Source organism: Bubalus kerabau, chromosome 2, assembly GCF_029407905.1.
Source record: "Bubalus kerabau isolate K-KA32 ecotype Philippines breed swamp buffalo chromosome 2, PCC_UOA_SB_1v2, whole genome shotgun sequence".
Classification (NCBI taxonomy): domain Eukaryota; kingdom Metazoa; phylum Chordata; class Mammalia; order Artiodactyla; family Bovidae; genus Bubalus; species Bubalus kerabau.
In genome coordinates, this window is record NC_073625.1 from 15315087 (window position 1) to 15340689 (window position 25603).

The 25603-nt window shown below is 40.2% G+C and overlaps 1 long non-coding RNA gene and 1 other non-coding gene across 2 annotated transcripts in view; both read left to right on the forward strand.

Moving 5' to 3' along the window:
• The first annotated feature begins 2855 nt into the window (after positions 1-2855).
• The window catches only part of LOC129643041 (uncharacterized), a 55350-nt gene continuing 32602 nt past the window's right edge, over positions 2856-25603 (forward strand). Inside the window, exon 1 of the long non-coding RNA XR_008710031.1 lies at positions 2856-3439. This is a non-coding gene — a long non-coding RNA (uncharacterized LOC129643041). The remainder of the gene's footprint in view (positions 3440-25603) is intronic.
• On the forward strand, positions 12231-12303 carry TRNAK-CUU (transfer RNA lysine (anticodon CUU)). The gene has a single exon. It is a non-coding gene; the product is annotated as a tRNA-Lys (tRNA).

A 25603-nucleotide genomic window follows, 5' to 3' on the forward strand; every position in this document is an offset into this window, starting at 1 on the left:
TTGTTGGCAAAGTAATGTCTCTGCTTTTGAATATGCTATCTAGGTTGGTCATAACTTTCCTTCCAAGGAGTAAGCATCTTTTAATTTCATGGCTGCAGTCACCATTTGCAGTGATTTTGGAGTCCAAAAAAATAAAGTCTGACACTGTTTCCCCAGGCCTTACTAAAAAGCAACATTAATCATGACACTTCGCTGTGTAAAAACATCTTTTAATTGCAATAAAATAAAATTAGAATTCTTTAGACAGACATATAAGGCCCCTCACAACCATATCAGAAGTGTCCTTCAGAAAGTCTACTGCTGTACAGCCTCTTCTAGGATTGTCCCACCTGTTATCTCTTTCAGTGGGTCGACCTGGAAAAATGGAATGGGATGACCAGTAGCTTATGACACAACCTGGTGGGAAAAATACTGCCCTAATATAAATGATGATTATTAAATGAGCCAATCTGATTTACTTCTTGGAATCTGTGCTAGAAAACAAGGGGAGAAATTAGCAAATTAACAGAAAAGTGGGCAATCACAAAGGATATGAATTAATGGTAGACAACAAGAGTGAAACCTCAGAAGTTTTGCTTCCAAGATTCCTAGATCTGCTTTGGGTTTCAAATGATCTCCCTAGTTCAAGCTCAGGGCCCTTAGTTTGCTTTGTTCCTGCTCTCCCCTGCCTGGGTGTTTGGCTTTGCCTAGCTTCTCTCCAGCCTCGGGCATATGGCTAAGATCCTTGCTTACTTATTCTCATGTGTATCCTTAGAATACACTCACCATAATTTAAGGTAACCATATTGAGTGTATTGCTGTTCAAATACCACCTTCACTACCAACTTCACCTCCAACAACAGAAATAAAACAGAAATATGACTTTAAACTTACTTCACCTGGAACATACTTATTCTTTCTTAAGGTTCTGGATTAAATATCATGTTGTCTAGAAAACCACATGGCTCTGGAGGCCAGACTTTGAGATGGTGACAGCACCCTGCTCCCTCTGAAATCTTAGACGGTGACTCCATCTTAGGGGCTTCTGCTTTCTGGTGTTTTGGTGGCCATCCTTGAAGTTCCTTGCTTGGAGATACATCACTGCAATAGCTGCTCCTTGTCACATAGAAACTTTGTCCTTGTGGGTCTCTACCCTTGTTTTATGAGGGCACCAGTCATGTGGTTTATGGTTAACATATTATCCTACTATAATATGACCTTGTCTTGACCAATTATATCTGTAACCACCCTATTTCTTAATAGGGTCACAGTCTGAAGTACTAGGGGGTAAGACTTCAATATAACTTTTGAGCAAGATGCAATTCAACCCATAACAGGAGTCAAAAATTGTGTTCCCTACCACCTTCACCTCTATCCAACTGTGTGCATTTAGACAAGTTATTTTTACTAGGTCTTCTTTGTTTCTTTTCCAAACTAGGAATTCAGTTCAGTTCAGTTGCTCAGTCAGATCCAACTCTTTGCAACCCCATGAATTGCAGCACGCCAAGGTCTCCCTGTCCATCACCAACTCCCAGAGTTCACTCAAACTCACATCCATAGAGTCACATCCATGATGCCATCCAGCTGTCTCATCCTCTGTTGTCCCCTTCTCCTCTTGCCCCCAATCCCTCCCAGCATCAGAGTCCTTTCCAATGAGTCAACTCTTCGCATGAGGTGGCCAAAGTACTGGAGTTTCAGCTTTAGCATAATTCCTTCCAAAGAACACCCAGGACTGATCTCCTTTAGAATGGACTTGTTGAATCTCCTTGCAGTCCAAGGGACTCTCGAGAGTCTTCTCCAACACCACAGTTCAAAGGCATCAATTCTTCAGTGCGCAGCCTTCTTCACAGTCCAACTCTCACATCCATACGTGACCACTGGAGAAACCACTGCCTTGACTAGACGGACCTTTGTTGACAAAGTAATGTCTCTGCTTTTGAATATGCTATCTAGGTTGGTCATAACTTACAGTGCCCAAATAACTGGTTTGTTGTAAAGAACCAATGAAATGTTTTACTTATAGGTTCCTCTTATAAGGCAGGTATTCAACACTGTTAGTCCACAGAGAAGTAATATTAAAAAATCCCTATCTTAACCAGTATCCAAAGGGGAAAATAATTCTCAGGCCCATCCACGTTGCTGCAAATGGCATTATCTCATTCTTTTAAATGGGTAATATTCTATTGTATGCTAAGTCGCTTCAGTCGTGTTCGACTCTGTGTGACCCCATTAGACAGCAGCCCACCAGGCTCCACCGTCCCTGGGATTCTCCAGGCAAGAATACTGGAGTGGGTTGCCATTTCCTTCTCCAATGCATGAAAGAGAAAAATCAAAGTGAAGTCAAAAGTGAAGTCGCTCAGTCATGTCGGACTCTTAGCAACCCCATGGACTGCAGCCTATCAGGTTCCTCTGTCCATGGATTTTCCAGGAAAGAGTACTGGAGTGGGGTGCCATTGCCTTCTCCGATTCTATTGTATATATGTATCGCATCTTCTTTATCCATTCACCTGTCCATGAAGGAACCTGGAGACTATCATACTACAGACTTAAACAGAGACAGACAAATATCATACACTATCGTTTACATGTGGAATCTAAAAAAAATGATAAAAATGAATTTATTTAGAAAAGAGAAACAGACTCACATGCAAAAGAATAAAATTTATAGTTATCAGGGCCAAAGGGTGGGGGAAGGGGGAGGGATAGATTGGGAGGTCAGTATTGACAAGTACACACAGCTATATTTAAAATATAGATAATCAACAAGGACCTCCTGTAAAAATAATTAAAAAAAACAAAAGGAAAAACACAGGGGAAAAAAAGCTAGCATGAATTCAGGGCCTGTAACCAATCAGGCTCTTTAAGAAACTATTCAGGAGGCATGGGTGGGAGGCGCCCGCAAGATGCGGCAGAATCTATTTTGAGACCATTAGCGTTTCCCTGTAGGTACCTCAACCCACTCCAGTGTTCTTGCCTGGAGAATCCCAGGGATGGGGAAGCCTGGTGGGCTGCCGTCTATGGGGTCGCACAGAGTCAGACACGACTGAAATGACTTAGCAGCAGCAGCAGTACGTACCTCAAAGGTCGATCCACAGCACTTTTCACGGCTACGTGCAGACCAAGTTCTAAGAGGTCTAGACCAAGTTCTAAGAGCCACAGGCCCCGCACTTTGACTAATTTACCAAAGTGCACTTTTGACAGACTTGCCCGTTTTAAAGGGAGGGCTCTGTCTGCCGGTTCCTGCGCTCCCTGAAGCCCTCCACCCCAGACTCGAGCTGAGCGTCCACTTCCTGTTGAATTGGGCCCCACTACCAGAAACTGGTGGAGCTCTACGGGGCCCTGGAGGGGCTTACACTCTGTGGTGACGAAAGCCGGGAGGCTTTCGCGTGGCCAAACCCAGCCGTTCTGATCAGCTTCGCGGACGAGGAGCAGTCAACTGCAGGAGGGGACCAAGCTGAAGGTAAGGATGCCGGTGAGATGGCGAATGGAGCTCTTCCTGGATCAACTTAACTTAGTTAGATTAAGTTAAATAATTAAAAAGAAACACGGGAAGAGAGGGGAAGAATCTCTAATGACCTTTTTTCTTTGATTTTTTGAGATGCTGTATTCAGAGGCCTGGCGTTCAAGGCCAAGTGTGGCAAGCTGGACTAGGCTTTTTCATTTACCAAGGTGTTCGCCGCTTTGCCGCCTCACAGAGGCTGTGCTTTTCAAATCAGAGGTAGCAATTGAAAACCGAAAGTTCTACTCGCCGATTCTTTTTTTTAATGTTATTTTTTCTTCCATTTAAGAGTTTTGCTGACTCATGCAGCACAAACCGACCAACACGAAGGATTACTGAAAAAATTTTTCCCTTTTCAAATTACCTACTTGTTCTGGGATGGATGGAATATTTTTTTAACTCTTAAAACTTGCTTAAGGCCGAATTGGCCTTGCGTGGGGGTTGGGGGCGGGGAGGGGTTGTGGAAGAAGGAAGAGGCCTTGACTTTAAGCTCAATTTAATGCCTGAAGCAAGAGTTGTTGGGGTTAAAACAAATCCACCTAGATCAAGTCAGATGCTCTTGTTTTCTCAGCTCTTTAAATGGAAATCAGAAAAATCTGCCTCTTTTGAGCTATTGATGTCTCTTTCATGTGCCGAATGTGGAGATGAGATGCTATAAGTGAAAGGCAAATAAAAACAAGCTGATTTAAAAAACTGAAACCTACTTTATTCCACACTTGACACCTTGCTTTAGTTTTGTTTCCTAGTTTGTGTTTTAGTTAGTTTTGTTCTCAACTGGGAAGTATAATTTTTTATTTACTTTGTTCACCAGGTAAATCTACTATACTTTATTTTTGTTGGACTGTTTTGACTTTGCTTATGGGTGTATATGTATATATTCCATTATTTTAACTATTATTTGCCTGATTTTGTAACTGCCATTTGTCTGGGATTCATCTTTGGTTTCTCATTTTTGGGTATTTGCTTTAATCTCACTTAATGCCATAACAAACCACTTGTGGAATCTTTGTTCCTGACCAGAGATCAAGCCCTGAGCCTTTGGAGTGGGAGCACTGACTCCAAGACCCTAGACTATGAAAGAACGAACCATAGGTAGTATCAAATAGTGAGAACTAACACAAAGGACACCACTTGAATACAAAAGCCAGCGTCGCCCAACCATGAGCAGCACCCTGTGCAGGATGCCTCATCTAAACAACAAACAAAACAAAAATACAAACCCAGTCATCAACAGACAGGATTATGACCTCACTCAACCTTGCCCATCAGAGAACAAACAAACAAAAACTCAGCACAAATCTCACCCTGTAGGAAACTTAAACAAACTACCAGACCAACCTTCAGTTCAATTCAGTTCAGTCGCTCAGTCGTGTCCGACTCTTTGCGACCCCATGAATCGCAGCACGCCAGGCCTCCCTGTCAATCACCAACTCCCGGAGTTCACCCAGATTCATGTCCATTGAGTCAGTGATGCCATCCAGCCATCTCAACTTCTGTCGTCCCCTTCTCCTCCTGCCCCCAATGCCTCCTAGCATCAGAGTCTTTTCCAATGAGTCAACTCTTCACATGAGGTGGCCAAAGTACTGGAGTTTCAGCTTTAGCATCATTCCTTCCAAAGAAATCCCAGGGCTGATCTCCTTCAGAATGGACTGGTTGGATCTCCTTGCAGTCCAAGGGTCTCTCAAGAGTCTTCTCCAACACCACAGTTCAAAAGCATCAATTCTTCAGTGCGCAGCCTTCTTCACAGTCCAACTCTCACATCCATACATGACCACTGAAAAAACCATAGCCTTGACTAGACGAACCTTTGTTGGCAAAGTAATGTCTCTGCTTTTGAATATGTTATCTAGGTTGGTCATAACTTTCCTTCCAAGGAGTAAGTGTACCTTAGGAGGGCAGAAACCAAAAGGAAGAAAGAAATCAACCTTGAAGCCAGGGAAAAGGAGACCTTAAACACAATAAGTTTAAAAAAATAATGAAAAGGCAGAGAAATACTACACAAATTAAGGAACAAACTAGAAACACAGAAGTCCAAATAAATGAAGATGAAATAGGCAAGCTACCTGAGAAAGAACTCAGAATGATGATAGTAAAAATGATCAAAAACCTTGAAAACAAAATGGAGAAAATACCAAGAATCAATTAACAAAGACCTAGAAGATTTAAAGAATAAACATATAGAGATGAACAACGGAGTTACTGAAATTAAAAATACTCTGGAAGAAATCAATAGCAGAATATCTGAAGCAGAAGAATAAATCAGTGAGCTGGAAGATAAAGTGGTGCAAATAGCTTCTGAAGAGCAGAATAAAGTAAAAAGAATGAAAAGAACTGAGGATAGTCTCAGAGACCTCTGGGACAATATCAAACATACCAACATTCGACTTATATGGGGTCCCAGAAGAAGAAGAGAAAAAGAAAGTGTATGAGAAAATTTTTGAAGAGATTATAGTTGAAAATTCCTCCAACATGAAAAAGGAAATAGTCAAATCCAAGAGGTGCAAAGAGTCCCATACAAGATAAGCCCAAGGAGAAAAATGCCAAGACACATACTAATCAAACTAACAAAGACTAAACACAAAGAAAGAATATTAAAAGCAGCAAGTAACATACAAGGGAAACCCCATATGTTTAACAGTTGATCTTTCTGCAGAAACTCTGCAGGCCAGACAAGAATGGCAGGATATATTTAAAGTACTGAAAGGGGAAAATCTACAACAAAGATTACTTTACCCAGCAAGGATCTCATTCAAAATTGATGGAGAAATAAAAAGCTTTTCAGACAAGCAAAAGTTAAGAGAATTCAGTACCACCAAATCAGCTTTACAACAAATGTTAAAGGAACTTATGTAGTCAAGAAATACAAGAGAAGAAAAAAGATCTACAAAATCAACCCCAATTAAGAAAATTGCAATAGGAACTTATATATCAATAATTAAGTGTAAATGGATTAAATGCTTCAACCAAAAGACACAGACTGGCTGAATGGATACAAAAATAAGACCCATATATATGCTGTCTACAAGAAACCCACTTCAGACCTAGAGACACATATAGACTAAATGTGAAAGAATGGAAAAATATATTCCATGCAATTGGGAAACAAAAGAAAGCTGGAGTAGCAATCTTCATATCAGACAAAATAGACCTTAAAATAAAGAAGATTACAAGAGATAAGGAAGAACACTACCTAATAATAAAAGGATCAATCCAAGAGGAAGACGTTAACAATTGTAAATATCTATTCACCCAACATAGGAGCACCTCAATACATAAGACAAACACGAACAGACATAAAAGGAGAAATTGACAGTAACGCAATAGTAGGAGACTTTAACACCCTACTCACACCAATGGACAGATCATCAAAACAGAAAATTAATAAGGAAACACAATTCTTAACATTAGATGAGATGAATCTCATTGATATCCTCAGGACATTCCAAATGCAGAAGAATGCACCTTCTTCTCAAGTGCACGTGGAACATTCTCCGAGATAGACCACATCTTGGGCCACAAGTGAAACAACTGACAAAGGATTAATTTCCAAAATATACAAGCAGCTCATACAACTCAATACCAGAAAAACAACCCAATCAAAAAGTGGGAAAAAGACCTAAACAGACATTTCTCCAAAGAAGACATGCAGATGGCTAAAAAACACTTGAAAAGATGCTCAGCATCACTCATTATTAGAGAAATGCAAATCAAAACTACAATGAGATATCACCTCACACAAGTCAGAATGACCATCATCAAAAAGTCTACAAACAATTAATGCTGGAAAGGGTGTGGAGAAAAGGGTGTCTCTTACACTGTTGGTGGGAATATAAGTTGATACAGCCACTATGCAAGATAGTATGGAGATTCCTTTAAAAACTAGGAATAAAACCACCATATGACCCAACAATCCCATTCCAAGGCATATAACTTGAGATAACCAAAATGGAAAAGACACATGTATCCCATTGTTCATTGCAGCACTATTTACAATAGCTAGAACATGGAAACAACCTAGATGTCCATCAACAGATGAATGGATAAAGAAGTTGTGGTACATATACATAATGGAATATAACTCAGCCATAAAAAAGAACCCACTTGAGTCAGTTCTAATGAGGTGGATGAACCTAGAACCTATTATACAGACTGAAGTAAGTCAGAAAGAGAAATATTGTATCTTATCTTAATGCATATAGAAAGATGGTACTGAAGAATTTATTTACAGGGCAGCAATGGAGAAACAGACATAGAGAATAAACTTATGGACATGGTGGGAGGGGAAGAGAAGGTGAGATGTATGGAAAGAGTAACATGGAAACTTATATTACCATATGTAAAATAGATAGCCAACGGGAATTTGCTGTATGGCTCAGGAAACTCAAACAGGGGCTCTGTATCAACCTAGAGGGGTGGGATGGGGAGGAAGATGGTAGGGAGGTTCAAAAGGGAGACGATATATGTATACCTATGGCTGACTCATGTTGAGCTTTGACAGAAAACAGCAAGATTCTGTAAAGCAATTATCCTTCAATTAAAAAATAAATTAATGTAAAAGAAAAAACATTTCCATGTCATGCTGTTTGTTTTTATGTTGCAAGACAGAAAAATATGGATACCAGTTTATACTCCCCCCAAATTAATCTTCAAATAGCTAATACTCATGTACTGTGTGCACACATTGACACACACCCAACATTCTGCATATGATTAGGATTGTGTCTCTGATTATATAGTATATAATTGAAGTACTGAAAGAAAATGTTCTTCTAGTTTAGAGACTGTTTTTATATTCTTGTTTAGTTCTAAGTGAATCATTTTAGGAACTATATATATGGCTTCTCTTGTGGCTCCACAGTAAAGAATCTGCCTGCAGTGCAGGAGAGGAGGGTTTGATCCCTGGATTGGGAAGATCCCCTAGAGAAGGAAATGGCAACCCACTCCAGTATTCTTGCCTGGGAAATCCCATGGACAGAGGAGCCTGGCAGGCTACAGTCCATGGGTCATGAAGAGTCTAACATGACTTAGCAACTAAACAAGAACATGTGACTATATATTGTATATAGAAACTATATTGTGTGTGTATATATGTATATTTTGTTTATCTTGTTTCTCTAAGACATTAAGAACAAAGAAGCAAACCCCCAACACTTTTGTTTGGTTCATGGTTCAATAGCAGAGTAAACTCAAAATAAAGTAAAATAAAATATCTTCTGAGCTTAGGTTTGGATTCAAAGTATTAATGTTGCTTTTTCTGGCTTTTAATTCACAATATCATCCCACTTAAGTCTCCTGTAATGATTACAGCCCTTTTGGTTGGTGTAAAGGATGGATGGTTTTTCTGTTATAGAATGATTATTTATTTGCTTTTTTACTTGTGGGTGTAGCAGCAAATTGAAATCAAAATGATAATTTAAAATGTCCTCTTTGTCGTTGATTCATCTTCAGCTTCCAGTGGACTGTGACAAGTGCTGCAAACCCATTTGTGCCTCCTGCACTTGTGTGTAGCCTCACACGAGATGAGCACCCCCTCCTCTCTGCTGGTTATAAATTGGATCTTTGTGTCATTGTTAAGTGAGAAGGTTGGGGCACAATACAGTTTAAGATAACAGCAGACTTGTGCTAGATGCCTGAATGAAGCTAGAACAATAAAAGCCCTGTCCTGTTTTCAACAGGATGTGTGTGCATTGTACCTGGAGCATATTTTTTGGCAGAAGATCATTCACAAAAGGCACTGCACTGCAGAAAGTAAATAGCGCAACTGAAGGAAAACAAATCTATCTGAAACACTAATATCTATTTAGCCCCTTTGGGATATAGTAAGAATGTTAATGCAGCTTAGTTTGGGAGCAATGACATCTTGGCCTCTAGGCTCAATTTATATCAGGTTAGCGTTTTAAGAATCATAATTTTTAAAAAGATTTAAACTTATTTTTTTTACTCATTCTCCTGTTATACAAGTCAATTCAAAATATAAACGATATTTCTCAATATTCATTCTCACTCCACTATTTACATTGACAGACTTTCCCTGACTGTATCATTCAGTAATTCCATTTGACTTTTTGGGTCCATTGATACTTTACTTTTGTTAATTTCATATTCATTCCTTGCTGAGGTTTCTCCTGTAGACAACAGCCTCTTTACTCATCCTGAATCCTGGATAATTTTCCATACTTATAGCTATAACTCTAATAATTGGTTTTACATCTGCCTCCCTTTTTTCCTATCCCTTAGGTCTTCCTATAATCCCCTTTGATGCTGATTGCTGAGTCTGTACCACTAAGAATTAAGATGGAATGCCCATCAATGCTGATTTGAATAGAATAAAATAAATATGATGGGAGATCATCAAGACTTCTGGCTAATTCTCTCTCTCTCTAGGACAAACATCCATACATCATCTGGTAACTTCAGGCACTAGGGAGAGTTCTTAACAAAAGGGAAAGGAAGGGAGAATGAGATGTTAGGTTGTTCAGGTGTAGAGGTATTTGGGGTACTGAGAATCTCAGCCTGGGGAGAACAGCATGGGGTACAGCCATCCAGTTGAGTGAGGTGTATCCTGCAGGTTCTTCCAGGCCATTAGAAGAAGTTTTGAATGTATTCAGAACCTAACAGGAAGTTATTGAAAGAGTTTAGATAGAAGAATGGTATTACCAATTAACTCTGTTTTCGAAAAATTCTTCTGAGTGTGTCAAGAAAAATGAATGAAGAGGATGACAAGGATAAAAGCTAAAAGACAAGATGCTCAAAGAAAGTTAAGGGTCCCTGGTGCAGGGTGAAAGAGTCTGCTCATAAGTATTTGTGGACATTTCTCAAACAGTTAAATAGCATCTTCAAACCAGGACACAAAAGTGAGGTTTCTATTTCTAGATTTTCTTTCTCCCCACTACCCCAGAGGAATTTCTATTAGCAGACAGCAAAGTCTCCAGAAAAATCAGAGAGTTAGCATGATTGTGGTGCAAGTATATCTCTCTTCAAAAAAAATTATTCGCTTATTTTTGGCTATGCTGGGTCTTTGGTGCTGCGTGAACTTTCTCTAGTTGCGGTGAGTGAGGGCCACTCTTCATTGTGGTGTTCGAGCTTCTCACTGAGGTGGCTTCTCTTGTTGCAGAGCCAGGCTCTAGGCACATGGGCTCAATAGTTCCAGCTTGCAGGTGCAGTTGCTTTGTGACATATGAGATCTTCCCGGACCAGGGATAAAACCCTTGTCCTCTGCATTGGCAGGTAGACTCTTAACCACTGGACCACCAAGAGAATCCAAGTATGTCTCTTCTTGTATTTCCCAAGGCTTGGCGTCCCACTGTAACTTGGGTTATAAGCAGTCTACCTAACAGACGTCATCTAGATTTCCAGTTCCAGTATCTTGCTACTTTGTGAACTGCTGTGTCTTTTTATTTATAGGGGAAGAAAAATTTCCTTCTACCCTCCTAGATTCTTTAGGTCATTTAATAATTAAGTTTACATAAGACAGATTAATAGGAGAAAAGCGGCTTAATTTCTTGTGTTTGAGACACTCATAAAACTCTTGAGACTCAAGGGCAAGTCAGGCAATTAGTGTTTATATGCTATCATCCTGAGCTAAGGAATGGGATGCGGGATGGGGCTTCAAAGGGGAGGAAGATAATTCACGTTGATAAGATGAGCAAATGTTTGGTAATTAGATGTTTGCCCCACCACACAGGTAAGTCTTTCAAATGAAAATGTTATCTCTGACCATATGCAGGAGACATAAGAGATGTGGGTTCCATCCCTGGGCTGGGAAGATCCCCTGGAGGAGGAAGTGACAACCCACTCTAGTCTTCTTGCCAGGGAAATCCCATGGACAGAGGAGCCTGGCAGGCTACAGTCCATGGGGCTGCACAGAGTTAGACATGACTGAACATCCGAGCACACACACACATCTCTGGTAACAGTTGTCTTTCTGAGCCAGGTGCCCTATCGGGATTATTTTAGGGAGTTAGGAAAAGGTAAAAGTTCCTCCTGAATCTGCTGGGTCTTGATTGCCTTCAGCTCAAAATAATTCATATGACAAAGTGGCACATTTTGGGGTGGCCTTTTCAGCTCCCCTTCAGTATCTTAGAGTTGATAACATCATTTCATTTTTAACTTTGCTTTGATCAAATATAGCTGCTTATTTTTTTCTTCCAGTTTTATTGAGATATTATTGATATACAGCACTGTATACGTTTAAGGTGTACTGCATAATGACTTAATTTACATACATCATGAAGCGATTATCACAATAAGTTTAGTGAACAATCCGTCATCTCTTATAGATACAGAGTGATGAGAACTGTTAGGATTTACTGTTTTCAGTTCAGTTGCTCAGTTGTGTCCGACTCTTTGCGACCCCATGGACTGCAGCATGCCAGGCTTCCCTGTCCATCACCAACTCCCAGAGCTCACTCAAACTCATGTCCATTGAGTCAGTGATCCCATCCACTGTTTTAACAACATTCATATATACCATGCTGTTGCTGTCACTGTTTAATTGCAAAGTCGTGTTTGACTCTTTCCAACTCCATGGACTGTAGCCACCAGGCTTTTCTGTACATGGAATTCTACAGACAGGAATGCTGGAGTAGGTTGCCATACCCTCTTCCAGGGGATCTACCCAACCCAGGGACTGAACATGCATCTCCTGTATCTCCTGCATGGCAGGCAGATTCTTTACCGCTGATCCACCAGGGAAGCCCGACACACTCTGGCAGGAGGCAAATACCTTGCTGTGTTCTTTTAGGTAATGGCTGTCTGGCTAGCTCAGTTGGTAGAACATGAGACCCTTAATCTCAGGGTCCTTGGTTCGAGTCCAAGGTCAGGTGGGGTTTTCACTGCTTATTGTGGATTCCAGTCCTATGTGGGTTTGCTTTCTGTTCCCAGTTGTCCACTTCTATCTAAAAAAAAAAAAAAAGAAAAGAAAAAAGCTCTGTTAGGGAAAAGTGAATTGATTCAGGGAAACCATTCAATTCTTTACAGGTGCTCACTCATGTCTCATCATTTCTGTTTAATATGCCTCCTGCTCTGATTTCCTTTCATCTTTATTATCTTTCCAGTGTTCACCAACTATCAGTCTTTACTACTAACACCAGAGACAACTGTCTGTAAAGCTCTTCTCCTGTGAAATTATTCTACTTCTTTGAAAATTCCTATAATGTAACACTTTATATCCCTCTTGTGTCCTTTGTGTTTTTTCTGCTTTGATATTTTTTCCTGTTGTTTATTAGATCTTGCTTAACTTAGAAAGACATCAGAAATAAAGCTTTAGCAAGATTTTTCATCTCACTTTCCTGGCCTGTGATCTTTCTGACTTTTTTTCCAAAGCCTGTTATAGGTCTTCCCTGCAAGGTGGCGAATTCAATATAATGCCATTAGCTGTTTCCCTGGCTTTTTTTTTTTTTTTTTTGAGAAGAATGGCAGGTATAAATCTTGAGTTTCATCACCATTCACATTGCCATTTCTTAACATCTGTCTAATTGCTATTGACCACAGAAAGTAGTTTTTGATTGAGGCACAATGTAAAGGAATATTGATTGCAGTAAATGAACTTTTGTGCAGTCACTGAGTCAATTAAGGAAGAAAATATCTAGCATTGCATCTCATGTAACAAAGTCCAGTTTTCATGTCACTGACTGGTAGCCCTGGTTCCTTAGCCTCAGCCTGGATATTTGCAGTAAATCCCTTCCTTTGTTTAATATAAAAATACCATCGCCTTGAGCAGAAGGATAGTAAAAAAAAAATAAGTCTGTACTCCCGCTGTCCAAAGAGAACAGAAGGAAATTAGAACAAAAACCGATTTTACTTTTAATCCTTCAAATAAGAAGCTTTTCTGCATGCATTTTTTATCAAAGCAATATACATTTTATTCTGGGTTAACAATCAAGGAATCCATATCAAGAGGATATCAGCAGCCTGCAGCTGCTGTCACGCTGGAAGGAGGCTCAGCTCTGATTTTGCTGAGATGACTGATAATGATAGCATTGTAGGGGGATAGAGCACCTTTCACCCCAAAAGGCTTTCCAGACATCACTCCTGCCAGCTGTGACTGCTGACGCTGAGGCCTCAAGGGACTTAGATGCAGTGACAGAAATGCCACGTGAAGGGAATGGAGAGAAAAAAAAGCACGAGGCCACAAGATACATATAACCTTATGACCAGAGACCCTTTCAGGGACAGGGAGGAAGTCTTAAAGTCACACAGACTCTTGAGATTTGAACACGGGGGCAAGAAGTTTACAACCCTGACCTCTGATGTGTTAACCTAGCCACAGAAATTCACCCTGGCCTTTGATCCTAGGGCTTTGGTATCCCTGGGGTGTAAAAGGAGACAGCGGGTTCAGTATATTGTTGCTGTATCTCTTACTCTATTAAATTTTCATTCAATGGTGATAGCAATTGGTGCTGTGAAAACAAAATATAAGTGAGTTGGCATGTTGCTATGTGTTGGAGGATTCAATGCCTAGCAAATCTAGTATCATTATTACTAAAATGCATAGCTCGTTTTTATTATTGCCTTGTAGTTTATGAAATGGTATCATAGTTTTTGCATTTGAGCCTCTAACTGGCATATGTAATGGAAAGGCACATTGCTGTTGTTATGCGTTTTTTGTCCCTGGTAGTAAAAAATGGAAGACTCATGGAACTTTATTTATACAAAACTATGAAGGCAGCAATGATTGTTGAATACTAGATCCAGAGATGCCTTCCTCTAGAAAATGCTAGTCAGTGGCGATGAAGGTTAGTTACATTTTTGTTGGCATAGATCTCCAAAATATTTCTCATAGAAAAATCTTGCACACTTATGCCAATGAGTCTCAAACTCCTGATTCACTAAATATCTTCCCCTTTTTAATAGGGTTTTCTTGGCAAGTGGTACCCTATGACTATCGAATTTCATTTGATTTAGAGTTCATGTTGTATGATTTGAGTGATCCATACTGGTTTTAATAAAGACTACTATGCCAATATTAGCCTCTGAGCTTTTAGAAAAGTATACTCCTTAATAGATCTATTTTATAAATTGCCCAATGAATTTAAGCCTGCTGGTTTCCAGGCCAAAAGTGCTGAACAGCTCCATTATAGAATTTGATCACTGCTAATTTATTATAAAATAATAATTAGTGTAATTATATTCTCCTGCTGAATAAATCAACCACTATCCCCTGACCTGCCTTTCTGTGGATGTAATACTTGGCCACAGTTCTGATATTAGAGTGATCAAGACTTTTGTCAAGGTAATAAATCATGTTATCTTGAGTACTGGGGAGAAACTGTTTTAAATAAAAACTTCTCACTTACCCCTTATAACTCTATAACTCTTTTATGAAGATTAAATTATAGTATAATGGGTTTTTTATGCTTTATCCTTCAGTGGCTGCCTCCCATGGGTGGTTGGGCAGGTTGTGCACTGTGCAATCATACTTAATGACCTTGCACCCACACTGAGGACAGTTATTATTTCATTCAAACATTGAGGGCTAATTGTGTGTCTCTTCCTAAAAGAATGAAGATGTAGTTTAACAAGATCTAATTATCTGTTTTATAGAACTGGTATTTTAGTGTATGTGGGGAGGGGTGGAAATAAATAATCAAGAACATATATCACAATGAGATACTATCTTACACCTGTTAGAATGGTAAATGGTCAATTTCTTCCCTTCGTTTTTCTCAGACTTTTGCTTCATCTATTTTGATCCACACAATAACAAATATTAGGTGACTACATGTTTATAATTGTTTTATCTTTCTGCTGAGTTGATATAGTTGTATGTGTGATTAAAATAAAGTGGGGATACTGTGAAAGTGACTTGTGGGCCCTTTTAGCATAAGTGGTCAGGAAGGGCATTTCTGAAGATACAACATTTAAGCTAAGCTCTGAGTGGTAAGAATTCTCCAGCCAAGCAGTGATCTGGAAAAGAATATTTAAGGCAGAGAGAAGAGGTAGTTCAAAGGCTGTATATGAGAACATGTGTGACTGGAGTGTAGTGAGCATTAAGACAGTGAGACTAGATAAACCCAGTGACCTAACGAGAGGAGGGACAGATTGTGTAGGTAAAAAATGACAAGAGTAAAGAGTTCAGATTTCATTTTAAATGGCCCATGAAGTTACCAAGATGCTTTGTGAAATCACCTGGAGGTGAATGAGAAACCCAGCATGTTACAAGGGTACAAATTCACCTTTTGATCAGCACAAATGATATATTTAGGTAAAGCTTTGGACACGATGCTAAGTTTAAATTTTATTCTGAAGTTACTGGGAAGCAAAGATGAATGACAATCTAATTTCCCTTTTAGACAAGATTCTCTGGGGAATAGATTAGAGTTGAATAACACTGGACACTGGTTAACCATTGTATTAGTTTTCTATTAATGCAGAACAGATTACCACAGATGTAGTGGCTTAAACAAAACTCATTTACCGGTTCACAATTCTGTAGATAAAGAAATCTGAGCGAGCTTGGCTGAATTTGTAGCTTAGGGTCTCACCAGTCTGAAAGCAAGTGTTGGCTCTCCAGGTGTTGGCCTTTTCTGGAGGCTCTTCTGGTGCATATTCAAAGCTGAGTCTCCCTGGGGACCATGCTGCTGCTCAGTCGCTTTAGTCATTTCCAACTCTGTGCGACCCCATAGACAGCAGCCCACCAGGCTCCCCCGTCCCTAGGATTCTCCAGGCAAGAACACTGGAATGGGTTGCCATTTCCTTCTCCAATGCATGAAAGTGAAAAGTGAAGTCGCTCAGTCTTGTCCGACTCTTAGCAACCCCATGGACTGCAGCCCACCAGGCTCCTCTGTCCATGGGATTTTCCAGGCAAGAGTACTGGAGTGGGGTGCCATTGCCTTCGGGGCCATATCAGAAGCTAAATATTGAAAGAGAGAAATACGTGTCAGTAAAATAATATAACTAGTAACTAAAGAAATAAACAAGCTAGTAACAGTAACAAGCCCTGGACAAGAAACAGTACCCCAAATTGCTACCGTCTCTTCTCTAAAAATCCAATTTCCAACAACAAAAGTAATGAAACATACCAAGAAACAAAGTATGACCTATTTGCAAGGAATGAAAGAAACAAGTATGCAACAGAAACTGACTGTGAAAGTGACCAGATGTTGGATTTAGGAGAAAAAGACTTCAAAATAATCTGTTATAAATATGTTTAAAGTAGCATGGAAACATATACATTACCATAGGTAAAATAGATTGCTAATGGGAAGTGGCTGTATAACACAGGGAGTTCAGCTCAGGTGCTCTGGGATGACCTAAAGGAGTGAGATAGGGAGGAAATGTAAGGGAGGTTCAAGAGGGAGAAAACATATGTATACTTACAGCTGATTCATGGTGTACAGCAGAAACCAACACATTGTAAAGCAATTATCCTCCAATTAAAAATATGTTAAAAAATAGAAGGAGACAGAATGGCAACTGGAACTTATGGGAAAAAAAGAGAAATAAGTTTAAAGAGCTAAGGAAAGTTACAGTTAATGAAGGAAATATGTGGGTAAGAACAAAGTTGTGCAGGGGTAAGAATGTGACTCCAAATAGTAGCTTGAATCCATCAGAAATGTTTAAAAAAGGTTAATATGTCAAAACCTATAAACATGTACTTGATCGCATTTCTTCTCTCAGCTGGTTTAAAAGAAAACTATATAAAGTAATGGATAAGGCAATGGCACCCCACTCCAGTACTCTTGCCTGGAAAATCCCATGGACGGAGGAGCCTGGTGGGCTGCAGTCCATGGGGTCGCTAGAGTCGGACACGACTGAGTGACTTCACTTTCACTTTTCACTTTCATGCACTGGAGAAGGAAATAGCAACCCACTCCAGTGTTCTTGCCTGGAGAATCCCAGGGATGGGGGAGCCTGGTGGGCTGCTGTCTATGGGGTCGCACAGAGTCGGAAACGACTGAAGCGACTTAGCAGCAGCAGCATATAAAGTAATAATTATAAAAGTGAATTGTTGGATTTGTAACATTAGTATATGGGATATATATATATATATGTATATATATATATAATCATACCATAAAGAGAGGGAGAATTAATAGAGCTATACAGGAGTAGGGTTTATGTATCTTGAAAGTGAAAGTGGCTCAATCGTCCAACTCTTTGTGACTGCATGGACCATCACTTCATGGGAAATAGATGGGGAAACAGTGGAAACAGTGTCAAACTTTACTTTTTTGGGCTCCAAAAATCACTTCAGATGGTGACTGCAGCCATGAAATTAAAACACGCTTACTCCTTGGAAGGAAAGTTATGACCAACCTAGATAGCATATTCAAGAGCAGAGATATTACTTTGCCAACAAAGGTTCATCTAGTCAAGGCTATGGTTTTTCCTGTGGTCATGTATGGATGTGAGAGTTGGACTGTGAAGAAGGCTGAGCACCAAAGAATTGATGCTTTTGAACTGTGGTGTTGGAGAAGACTCTTGAGAGTCCCTTGGACTGCAAGGAGATCCAACCAGTCCATTCTGAAGGAGATCAGCCCTGGGACTTCTTTGGAAGGAATGATGCTAAAGCTGAAACTCCAGTACTTTGGCCACCTCATGTGAAGAGTTGACTCATTGGAAAAGACCCTGATGCTGGGAGAGATTGGGGCCAAGAGGAGAAGGGGACAACAGAGGATGAGATGGCTGGATGGCATCACTGACTCGATGGACGTGAGTCTGAGTGAACTCCGGGAGTTGGTGATGGACAGGGAGGCCTGGCGTGCTGCGATTCATGGGGTTGCAAAGAGTCAGACACGACTGAGCGACTGAACTGAACTGAACTGGACTATACAGTCCGTGGATCTCCAGGCCAGAATACTGGAGTGGATAGCCTTTCCCTTCTTCTGGGGATCTTCTCAACCCAGGGATCAAACCCAGGTCTCCTGCATTGCAGGAGATTCTTTACCAACTGAGCCACAAGGGAAGCCCAAGAGTACAGGAGAGGGTAGTCTTTCCCTTCTCCAGGGTATCTTGCAGACCCAGGAATCGAACCGGTGTCCCCTGCATTGCAGGTGGCTTCTTTGTCAACTGAGCTGCTGCTGCTAAGTCACTTCAGTCGTGTCCAACTCTGTGTGACCCCATAGATGGCAGTCCATGAGGCTCCCCTATCCCTGAGATTCTCCAGGCAAGAACACTGGAGTGGGTTGCCATTTCCTTCTCCAATGCATGAAAGTGAAAAGTGAAAGTGAAGTCACTCAGTCGTGTCTGACTCTTAGCGACCCTATGGACTGTGGCCCACCAGCCTCCTCCATCCATGGGATTTTCCAGGCAAGAGTGCTCGAGTGGGGTGCCATTGCCTTCTCCATCAACTTAGCTATCAGGGAGTTAAAATAATATAAACTTGAAGTTGTTCTGATTATTTCTGTTCAGTTCAGTCACTCAGTCATATCCAACTGTCTGTGACCCCATAGACTGCAGCACACCAGGCCTCCCTGTCCATCACCAACTCCCCGAGTTTGCTCAGATTCATGTCCACTGAGTCAGTGATGCCATCCCACCATCTCATCCTCTGTCATCCCCTTCTCCTCTACCCTCAATCTTTCCCAGCATCAGGTCTTTTCAAATGAGTCAGTTCTTTGCATCAGGTGCCCAAAGTATTGGAGCTTCAGCTTCAGCTTCAGCATCAGTCCTTCCAATGAATATTCAGGACTGATTTCCTTTAGGATGGACTGGTTTGATGTACTTACAGTCCAAGGGACTCTCAAGAGTCTTCTCCAACACCACACTTCAAAAGCATCAAGTCTTCAGCTCTCAGCTTTCTTTATAGTCCAACTCTCACATCCATACATGACTACTGGAAAAAGCATAGCTTTGACTAGATGGACCTTAGTCGGCAAAGTAATGTCTCTGCTTTTTAATAATGCTGTCTAGGTTGGTCATAGCTTTTCCTCCAAGGAGCAAGTGTCTTTTAATTTCATGGCTGCGGTCAGCATCTGCAGTGATTTTGGAGCCCAAGAAAATAAATTCTGTCACTCTTTCCATTGTTTCCCCATCTGTTTGCCATGAAGATCATGGCATCTGGTCCCATCACTTCATGGGAAATAGATGGGGAAACAGTGGAAACAGTGTCAGACTTTATTTTTTTGGGCTCCAAAAACACTGCAGATGGTGACTACAGCCATGAAATTAAAAGACGCTTAGTCCTTGGAAGGAAAGTTATGACCAACCTAGATAGCACATTGAAGAGCAGAGACATTATTTTGCCAACAAAGGTCTGTCTAGTCAAGGCTATGGTTTTTCCCGTGGTCATGTATGGATGTGAGAGTTGGACTGTGAAGAAGGCTGAGCACCAAAGAATTGATGCTTTTGAACTGTGGTGTTGGAGAAGACTCTTGAGAGTCCCTTGGACTGCAAGGAGATCCAACCAGTCCATTCTAAAGGAGATCAGTCCTGGGTGTTCTTTGGAAAGAAGTATACTAAAGCTGAAACTCCAGTACTTTGGCCACCTCATGCGAAGAGTTGACTCATTGGAAAAGACTCTGATGCTGGGAGGGATTGGGGGCATGAGGAAAAGGGGACGACTGAGGATGAGATGGCTGGATGGCATCACTGACTCGATGGACGTGAGTCTGAATGAACTCTGGGAGTTGGTGATGGACAGGGAGGCCTGGCGTGCCACGATTCATGGGGTTGCAAAGAGTCGGACATGACTGAGTGACTGAACTGAACTGAACTGAATGGTGCCAGATGCCATGATCTTAGTTTTTTGAATGTTGAGTTTTAAGCCAACTTCTTCACTCTCCTCTTTCACGTTCATTAAGAGGCTCTTCAGCTTCTCTTTGCTTTCTGCCATAAGGGTGTTGTCATCCACACATCTGAGGTTATTGATATTTCTCCCGGCAATCTTGATTCCATGATGATTCCAGTCCTGATTCACACAATGTAGTCTGCATAGATGTTAAATAAAACAGGGTGACAATATACAACCTTGACGTACTCCTTTCCCTATTTGGAACCGGTCTGTTGTTCCATGTCTGGTTTTAACTGTTGCTTCTTGACCTGCATACAGATTTCTCAGAAGGCAGGTCAGGTGGTTTGGTATTCCCATCTCTTGAAGAATTTTCCACAGTTTGTTGTGATCAGTCAAAAGCTTCCGCATAGTCTATAAAGCAGAAGTAGATCTTTTTCTGGAACTCTCTTGCTTTTTTTTATGATCTAATGGCTGTTAGCTATTTGATCTCTGGTTCCTCTGCCTTTTCTATATCCAGCTTGAACATTAGTTATGTTCTGATTAGTTACATTTTGATTAGTTGTGTTCTTATTAGTTACATTTCCAATTATATTTCTGATTAGTTATGACGTATATTATAAGCAGTATAGTAACCAGTAAAAAACTAAATTTAAAAAGTGCAAAAAAATTTAGAATTTAATACTTCACTAGAAAATATTTGCTTAATGTCAAAGTCAGAAGATGAACGAGGGGAACAAAATAGACATGAGACATGTAAGAAGGTAAAAATTATGTGGTAGATAAAAATCTAACTACAGTTTATCCTGAAACAGCACAGGTCCACATATACATAAATTTGTTTTCAATAAATACATTGGAAAAAAAAACATTTGAAGGTTTTTGAAATTTAAAAAATCTCACTGACAAACCACATAGCCTAGGAGTATAAAAAAATTTAAAAATTAAGAAAAAGTTGTGATCTGAATACATGTATGTAGATATAGTAGATACCCATCTGTTTATCATTTGCTTACATAAAATCTGCACAAATCCATCATAAAAAGTTAAAATGTATCAAAAACTTGTGTGCACAAACATGGATCATATGTGTGTAGCTATTCACAGTCCAGGGAAATATATACAAATGTGAAGATGTATATTATATTATAACTGCATAAGGCTTACTCTAGTACACATTGTACTGCTGAAATAGTTTCACAGCCGTCTGTTGCTGTTGGGTGATTGCACGTGCTCTGAATGTTCACTTAAAGTGCCATGTGACACTAAGCGTCTGTCCATGTGAGCAGTTCATCTTTCCAGTAACTTGAGCATCACAGCAAAAACTCACCTCTCGTGGTTCTCCTGTGTTTTTCATTGTGTTGAGTGCAATACAGCAAACCTTGAATAAATCTGCTGAACCCATACAGAGTACCACTAATAATGTTGCAAGTGTTCCCAAGAAACAGAGAAAAGTGATGGCATTACAAGAAACAGTAGAATGGCTGATAGGCACCAAAGATTCAGGTCTGTGGTTGTTGTTGCCCACCATTTCAAGAGAAATCCAGCATCATTATAAAAGAAAAGGAAATTTGTGAGGCTGTCCCTGCAGCCATGCCAGCAGGCACAAAAACCTTGCTCTTTTTGTGGGTGACTTTTTTAATCTCATATTGAAAATGCAGCTTTTATGTGGGTGCAAGGTTGCTATAAGAAAGGCATCCCTATAGACTCTAACATTATTCAAGAAAAAGTGAAGTCACTGTATGACAACTTATAGCAAAAGAAAGGTGAAGGGTGTGAAGCTAGAGAATTTAGTGCCAGCAAAGGATGGTTTGATCATTTTATACAGAGGTTTGGCTTAAAAAAATGTCAAGATAACAGAAGAAGAAGCATATGCCAGCAGAGACAGCAGAAGAGTTCACAGATGGCTGTTAAGAAAATCTTTGAAGAGAAAGGATATCTGCCGTAAACATGTTTTTAATGCAAATGAAATTTCCCTATTCTGGGGGAAAAAAAAAAATGCCACAAAGGACATTCATTAAAAGGGAGAGAAGCAAGCACTGGGGTTTAAGGCTGAAACAGATTAACTTACTGTTTTGTGTAAATTCAGTTGGTGTATGACCAAGACTGCCCTTATCTATAAAGCTGCTAACCCTTGAGATTTGAAGCGAAAAGTATAACAGCAACTGCCAGTCTTTTGTTTGTACAAGGTGGATTGTTTCCACCTTGATGCTTTGTCTCTGAAGTTAGAAGTACCTCACCAGTAAGGGACTTCCTTTTAAAGTTCTTTTGATATTTAACAATGCCCCTGGCTACTCAGAACCCCAGGAGTTCAACACCAAAGGAGTCAAAATGGTTTTCTTACCCAAAAGAAAGTTTTTAAGTTAGTCTCTAGATCAGGGCAGAGAAGGAAATGGCAACCCGCTCCAGTATTCTTGCCTAGAGAATCCTGTGGATGGAGGAGCCTGGTGGGCTGCTGTCCATAGGGTCGCACAGAGTCAGACATGACTAAAGTGACTTAGCATGCATGCAAGCATTGGAGAAGGAAATGGCAACCCACTCTAGTATTCTTGCCTGGAGAATCCCAGGGTCAGAGGAGCCTGGTGGGCTGTCGTCTATGGGGTCACACAGAGTTGGACACGACTGAAGCTACTTAGCAGCAGCAGCAGCTAGATCAGGGCATCATGAGGACTTTTAAGACTCTTTATACAGAGTACTCTACAGAAAGGATCATTGATGATGGACAGAACATCATGAAAGTCTAAAAGTATTACACCATGGAAGATGCCATTGCCATAGAAAAATCGGTGAAAGCCATCAAGCCAGGAACAATAAAGTCCTGCTGCAGGAAACTGTGTCCAGATGTTGTGTGTGCCTTCACAGGCTTTATGATAGTCAAGGAAATAGTGAAACAGATTGTGGATATGGCAAAAAAGATGGAGAGTGAGGGGTTTTAAGATAGGGATTTTAGAGAAATTCAGGAACTAATAGATGCCACACTTGAGGAATTAACAGAAGATGATGTAAATGAATGCTTCCAAAGCAGTGCCAGATAGTGAGGAAGAAGATATAGAAGAAGCAATGCCAGCAAAGAAACTGACGTTAGGAAATCGAGCAAAATGGTTCTGCTTATTCAAGACTGCTTTTGACTTCTTTTCCAACATGGACCCTTCTGTGATATGGGCACTGAAATTAAAGCAAATGATATAAGAAGGATTGGTACTGTATAGAACCGTAACGCAAACATATGACAGAAAGCACAGTGTGTTTCTGTGAAGTTACGCTGAGTCTGCTTGCCTCTCCAGCCACCTTGTCCACCCCTTCTGCCTCTGTCTCCTCTGAGACAGCAAGACCAGCTCCTCCTCCTCCTCCTCCTCCTCCTTGGCCTATGCAATGTGAAGGTGATGAGGATGAAGACTTTGAGGTGCTCACTTCCACTTAATAAATAGTAAATCATCATCATGCCATGCAGCCAAGAAACTCATCTGTTGTGTGTGTGTGTGTGTGTGTGTGTGTGTGTGTGTGTGTGTGTATCTTCCTATGAACACCTGATGACTATATGGCAAGCACTGTAATGAGACCTTTGTGTCTTGCATCATCATCACCCAAGTATCCATAGTGTAGAACCTCATGTGGAAGAACTATACTGAAGTGGATATTCTGTTCCTAAATAGAAATGAGTCATACTTCACATGAAATTAATAATTTGAGGACTTCCCTGGCAGTCCAGTGGTTAAGACTCTATGCTTCCAATGCAGGGGGCTCAGGTTCAGTCCCTGGTCAGGGAACTAATATTGTATATGCTGCATTAAATAAATAGCACTATAAAATGGTTATTTAAAATCAATAATTTGTTAATTTTCTTAAGCTTTATAATTTGGCTTTCAAAGAATTACATTACTGTATAGCATGTCTTTCATGTAATTGGAGAAATTGTACCTGCATATAACCATAGGTAGGTATGGATGTGAGAGTTGGACTGTGAAGAAGGCTGAGCACCGAAGAAGTGATGCTTTTGAACTGTGGTGTTGGAGAAGACTCTTGAGAATCCCTTGGACTGCAAGGAGATCCAACCAGTCCATTCTGAAGATCAGCCCTGGGATTTCTTTGGAGGGAATGATGCTAAAGCTGAAACTCCAGTACTTTGGCCACCTCATGCGAAGAGTTGACTCATTGGAAAAGTCTCTGATGCTGGGAGGGATTGGCGGCAGGAGGAGAAGGGGACGACAGAGGATGAGATGGCTGGATGGCATCACTGACTCGATGGACGTGAGTCTGAGTGAACTCCGGGAGTTGGTGATGGACAGGGAGGCCTGGCGTGCTGCGATTCATGAGGTCGCAAAGAGTCGGACATGACTGACTGATCTGATCTGATCTGAAGTGGTTTCTAGAAACAATATAACAATGTTTCTAAAGGTGTATTATTAATATGATTATAATATTGTATGCCATAAAAGTTTTATGATTCTTTCATTACTGTTTGTAGTAGGTTGCCATGAAATAATTGTATCAATTGTATTGATAATACTAGGTTACCCTGGAGAAGTCATATTGCTGCTTCTTTATTATCAATGCATGAATAATTATAACTATAAATATATGTGAATTTCTTTTTCATATTATTGTTTTCATTTTAATTTTTTTTATTTAATTTAATTTTATTTTTTAACTTTACAATATTGTATTGGTTTTGCCATATATCAACATGAATCCACCACGGGTATACACGTGTTCCCCACCCTGAAGCCTCCTCCCTCCTCCCTCGCCGTACCATCCCTCTGGGTCATCCCAGTGCACCAGCCCCAAGCATCCAGTATCGTGCATTTCATATATGCACAATATATGAAATGAGGCGAGTCATTTCATATATGATATTATACATGTTTCAATGCCATTCTCCCAAATCATCCCACCCTCTCCCTCTCCCACAGAGTCCAAAAGACTGTTTTATACATCAGTGTCTCTTTAAACACAAACTTTAAACAATACAATAGACCAGTTAGACCTAATTGATATCTATAGGACATTTCATCCCAAAATAATGAATTTCACCTTTTTCTCAAGTGCACACGGAACCTTCTCCAGGATAGATCACATACTGGGCCATAAACCTAGCCTTGGTAAATTCAAAAAAATTGAAATCATTCCAAGCATCTTTTCTGACCACAATGCAGTAAGATTAGATCTCAATTACAGGAGAAAAACTATTAAAAATTTCAACATATGGAGGCTGAACAACATGCTGCTGAATAACCAACAAATCACAGAAGAAATCAAAAAAGAAATCAAAATTTGCATAGAAACAAATGAAAATGAAAACACAACAACCCAAAACCTGTGGGACACTGTAAAAGCAGTCCTAAGGGGAAAGTTCATAGCAATACAGGGATACCTCAAGAAACAAGTAAAAAGTCAAATAAATAACCTAACTCTACACCTAAAGCAACTAGAAAAGGATGAAATGAAGAACCCCA